The sequence below is a fragment of the Chrysoperla carnea genome (genome assembly GCF_905475395.1).
Source record: "Chrysoperla carnea chromosome X unlocalized genomic scaffold, inChrCarn1.1 SUPER_X_unloc_4, whole genome shotgun sequence".
NCBI classification, from domain to species: Eukaryota; Metazoa; Arthropoda; class Insecta; order Neuroptera; family Chrysopidae; genus Chrysoperla; species Chrysoperla carnea.
In genome coordinates, this window is record NW_025408167.1 from 58587 (window position 1) to 64810 (window position 6224).

The window sequence follows — 6224 nt, forward strand, 5'->3', positions numbered from 1 at the left end:
CACAAATTAATATTTGATAAGAGTAAATTATTTTTTGTATAAATATTTTATAAAATAATAGTTAAGAAACATTTGCCACAGTCAGTACCACGGATGGGTGGCCACTTGAGAATACTGTGTGCGGTTGCATTTTTATTTAAAATATATGGTATAATAAATAAGTATATATTTAAATTGATTACTTCATTGAAAATTTTAATAATATACTTTAATATTAATGATATTTATGAAAAATATATATTTGTAAAAATTTTCATTTATTACTGGCAACAGCCATACCACGTTGAAAACACCGGTTCTCGTCCGATCACCGAAGTTAAGCAACATTGGGCACAGTCAGTACTTGGATGGGTGACCGCTTGGGAACACTGTGTGCGGTTGCCTTTTTATATTAAAAATATAAATTATTTTTCTTCTTTTCTTTTTTTTTACACACCATATATAAATATATGTTATTTAGAAATGTAAACCTTTTATATTATTCGTCAACAAATAAATATTATTTTTTGTATAAAATTTTATTGCATTTATAACTCATATCATGGTTACTTTAAAGCGAGAAGTTTTTTTAATATTTCAAATGAATATAAAATAATATAAATTTTATGAAATTTATTTATTTTTAGAAATAGCAATCGCTTATAATTATAACAAAATTTTAATAATGTTTAATTTTATTTCAATAATTTATATATATATATATATATATTTTTTTTAATAAAAATAATATACTCTTATTTAATAATATATGTTGGTCCTATATATAGGACCGAAAATATTTCTTATTTGTTTTTTTTTTTTTTAAATTGTCATTTAAAACGCTTATGCACGTTCTCCACGAATACGTCTTGCCAATTGTATATCCTTAGGCATAATTGTAACACGCTTTGCATGAATTGCGCATAAATTGGTATCTTCAAATAAACCTACTAAATAGGCTTCACTAGCTTCTTGTAATGCCATAACAGCTGAACTTTGGAAACGTAAATCGGTTTTAAAATCTTGTGCAATTTCACGTACTAAACGTTGGAATGGTAATTTACGAATTAACAATTCAGTACTTTTTTGATAACGACGAATTTCTCGTAAAGCTACTGTACCAGGACGATATCTGTGTGGTTTTTTTACTCCACCAGTTGCTGGTGCACTTTTACGTGCAGCTTTCGTTGCTAATTGTTTTCTTGGTGCTTTACCACCAGTTGATTTACGTGCAGTTTGCTTGGTTCTAGCCATTTTCAAATAATAATGTTTTTACAAAAAAACACACAATTTTAAAAATTATATTCGACAATTTGATACTACAAAGTCAAATGTTTAAATGCGAAATAAATGTGTTGTATTTATATTTATATGAAATTTCAAAATTTTTGTTGTCATATCCTATTGGATAGCTATCAGAGTATGGACTAATCAAATTGTATAGGCGTGGCTTAAAAAATCTTTAATGCTTTATATAAAAAGGCACAATTGTACCGGCGCTCACATACATTACAATACTTGTGAGGTTAACACACGTGTTATCCGTTCGTTAAAATATTGTAAATAATTTTTTATTAAAATGACTGGCAGAGGAAAAGGTGGAAAGGGTCTTGGAAAAGGGGGTGCAAAACGTCATAGAAAAGTTTTGCGTGATAATATCCAAGGTATTACAAAACCTGCAATTCGTCGTTTAGCACGACGAGGTGGAGTAAAACGTATCTCTGGTTTAATTTATGAAGAAACACGTGGTGTACTTAAAGTATTCCTTGAAAATGTTATTCGGGATGCTGTTACATATACTGAACACGCAAAACGTAAAACAGTTACAGCTATGGATGTTGTATATGCATTAAAACGACAAGGTCGTACTTTGTATGGTTTTGGAGGTTAAGAAAATATAATAATTTACTTAAAATATTTAGTAAATTTATTAAAGAATATTTAATACATCCGATAAATTTAAACAGGCTTTCCTTTTTGGGAAGCCACTAATTTTATTTATATAAGAGTAAATAAATTTGTTAATAAATATAACATATTATATAATTTGTTTACAACAAATTATTTTGTTTATAACATACATTACCAAATATTTTTATTTATTTTTTTTTTTTTATTGTAATATATCTGCAATAATAAATTATAATTTGTATATTATCTATTTTATTTTACAATAACTTATTGAATTTTTGAAAAAATTTTATTATAAATTAATATACTATTATATTTTTTATATATACAAGTTAAGAGTAACAAGTATCGATAGGAGATTATCGAATTTATAACTAATAAAACATTTCGCCTTAATCAAAGAAAATAAAGATTTTGCTATACCATTTTTTATACTTTCAATAAATAATTTATTATTAAATTTTTATTATTTCATTTATTTTTTAAAATTATTAAAAATATTTTTCTAATAATTATAAGCGTACATAAACAAGTAGTAAATGTAAAATGAAAATAATAAAGGTAATGTAATGCATTTGCATTACACTGATTTACGATATATATTCCGCGATATCCTTTATTATATTTAAAATTAATAATATTGATATACTAATAATAGATATATTCAAGCTATTAATATATAAAATTTTATATTAAATATGATATTAATAATTGTTTATTTTATTTTTTTGTATATATAAAAATAATTTACTCTTATTTAAAAAATTTGATGGCTCTCTTAAAAAGAGAGCCGTTTTTATATGTTGATGTATTTTTATGTTATCAATTAAATAATATTTTCGATTTATTTATTTTGAACTTGTATATTTTGTAACAGCTTTAGTACCTTCACTAACAGCGTGCTTTGCCAATTCACCAGGTAATAATAATCGAACTGCGGTTTGAATTTCCCGACTTGTGATTGTTGAACGTTTATTATAATGTGCTAAACGTGATGCTTCAGCAGCAATACGTTCAAAAATATCATTAACAAAACTGTTCATGATACTCATAGCTTTACTAGAGATACCAGTATCAGGATGCACTTGTTTTAATACTTTGTAAATGTAAATTGCATATGATTCCTTGCGCTTCCTCTTCTTTTTCTTATCACTCTTTGATATATTTTTTTGAGCTTTGCCAGCTTTTTTTGCTGCTTTTCCACTTGTTTTTGGTGGCATTGTTACAAACAATTAATATACACAGATAGTTACAGAACACCAGTCAGTATATGTATGAGCGTGTCGTGTATACAACTAGCGTATTATATACGCGAAGATGGATATAACAATAAAAATGAATACTACTCTCTGATTGGCTAAAAATAATACTATAAGGTGATTGGTTTATTTTTAAAGTTTTATATTTTATAAATATTATAAATTAAAATACCCAAATAACATTTTAAACATTTATGTTACAATCCCCGTAACGTACACATCTGTGTGATTATATTTACAAAAAAAAATATTAATTAAATAAATTTATTCGCTATGTCTGGACGAGGTAAAGGTGGTAAAGTAAAGGGAAAGGCAAAGTCAAGATCAAGCCGAGCAGGATTACAATTTCCTGTTGGAAGAATTCACAGATTATTACGAAAAGGAAATTATGCTGAACGAGTAGGTGCTGGTGCCACCAGTATATTTGGCTGCTGTTATGGAATATTTGGCTGCAGAAGTTCTCGAGTTAGCTGGTAATGCTGCCCGTGATAACAAAAAAACACGTATCATTCCACGTCATTTACAATTGGCAATTCGTAATGATGAAGAATTAAATAAATTATTATCTGGTGTAACAATTGCTCAAGGTGGTGTATTACCAAACATTCAAGCAGTGTTATTACCAAAGAAAACTGAAAAGAAAGCATAAATTAAAAACATTGCATTAATTTTTATAATAATAATACATCGATCATAGGCCTTTTAATAAAAGGCCACAAATTTATTTAAAATAAGAGTAAAAATTATTTTTATAAATAATATATTATAATATTTTTTTAAAGAATCAATTTAAATAATTATAAATTAATGATTCTTTTTTTTTTTTTCTTTTTTTATATGTTATTATGGAAATAATTCATCATATTATGATGACATTTAGGTAACATATTATAAGAATATTCATAAAATATTATCAAAATAATATTGTATTATGATGATATTTAGACAAAATATTATAAGAATATACACAAAATATTATCAAAATAATATCATTAGATAACAAAACTGTTCATGATACTCATACCTTTACTAGAGATAAAAGTATCAGGATGCACTTGTATTAATACATATTATCACAACATCACAAAATATTTTTTAAAAGGAAAAATTTTTTTAAAATTATTATAAAATTTGATTGAATTAAATTTCAATTTATTTTTTTAATAATTAAAGAAAAAAAAAAAACAAAGCATATAAACTTTCTATTGAAAATGTTATTTTAAACTAGATGGCCAAGTGAACTTCGTTACACAAACAATATATGACGTATTCGTTATTTAAATAATCAGTATCCTTTGATATTATATCAATACGTTACTCTCTTCTTTTGATACATATTAATAAAATTTCAATTTATAAGATTTTATGTCAATTATATAAATAATATTATAAATTTTCTAAATACATAAGTTAAGTAACAAAAAATTTGAATAACAAGATAAATTTATATATTATGTTTTAATACTCGATACTATAATATATCGCATCCGTTACCAATTATTCGGTATCCTTTGATTTATACACAGAATGAACTAAAAATATATATCAAATTTATTTTATTTATTTATATATTTAATATTATTATTATTATTTTATATTACAAAGTTTCTTAACGAAGCTTACAATGATTTCTCATATCGTACTTAACAAAATTATTTAGATCATATAAAATTTAAATTGTTAAAAAATTTGTATATTTATTATTATTATTATTTATTTTTATTAAAATTACATAACATAAAATTAATAATATTTTAATAATTATATAAATTAATTCTTATTTAAAATAATCTTATATTAATCTCAACAAATACTCTAATAATATATTTTGTCATAAATTTTTTTATATTTAAAATAAATATTATAATATATAAATACTTATATCAGTATAAAATTTCTTTATATAATTATGAAAAAATTAATTTAATAGTTAATTATTGATATTAATGCATAAATAAAAGTATTTTCTAATGAAATATATTTTGTCAATGTTCGATTAACACATTTCATAATAATACGTTTTCATTATTGACAAAAAAAGTTTTTCTAAAAATGAAATCTTATACTATAATATATATATTTATATATTAAATTTTTTAATTATTTATATACTAATAATTTATAATAAATCGATATTAAATAAAAAATAAAAATATATACTTTTTAAGTTTACCTTAAAAATATTATTGTTTTGTATGATTGAAATAATTAATATTAAACTATGTTTATTAATAATTGTTAATAAAAAAATTAAATATATTTTAATTTATAAAATAAATATTATTATTAAATTTATAATTTATTATTTTATATATTATAGAAATTGAAAAAATAAATCATGTTTACTACGACAGTAAATTAGAAATACTATTTAATTTTTATGTGTTTTCTACATGGTACTTTGACTTACATAGGGACTTATATTATTGTGAATAATGATATAATTGAAAACCTTTATTTTTTATTTGATAGAATTATTATATTTTATCATTTAAATATTTATAATAAATACATTATTTTTATAAAGTAAAAAAATATGGCCGAAGAAAATTCTACAGCTGTTGCAGCAACTGCGGTTACTGCTGCTTCTACAACACCAACAAAAAAAGCAACAGCTTCTGGTGCTAAACGTACAAAACAACATTCAAAACCAACACATCCACGTACATCAGAAATGGTTGTTAACGCAATTAAAAATTTAAAAGAACGTGGTGGTTCATCATTACAAGCAATTAAAAAATATTTAGCTGCAAATTATAAAGTGGATTCTGATAAAATTTCACCATTTATTAAAAAATATTTAAAAGCTGCTGTAACTGAGGGAGCCTTGGTACAAACTAAAGGTAAAGGTGCATCTGGTTCATTCAAATTGGCTGCTTCCGCTTCATCTAATTCTTCAGCTAAATCAAAAGTATCCAAAAAAGAAAGTGGAGCAAAAGGTTCAGCAAAGAGTGCTAAAAGTAAACGGGCACCAAAAGAAAAGAAAGCCACAACTACATCATTGGCAGCCAAAAAGCCTAAAGCAAAAAAAGCGACTCCATCATCATCAACTGCTGCTAAAAAAGTTACTGCAAA

The 6224-nt window shown here is 23.7% G+C and overlaps 1 non-coding gene across 1 annotated transcript; it reads left to right on the forward strand.

Annotated features, from left to right (window-relative positions):
- The first annotated feature begins 265 nt into the window (after positions 1-265).
- LOC123304308 lies at positions 266-384 on the forward strand. The gene has a single exon (XR_006536340.1). It is a non-coding gene; the product is annotated as a 5S ribosomal RNA (ribosomal RNA).
- Positions 385-6224: the final 5840 nt, after the last annotated feature.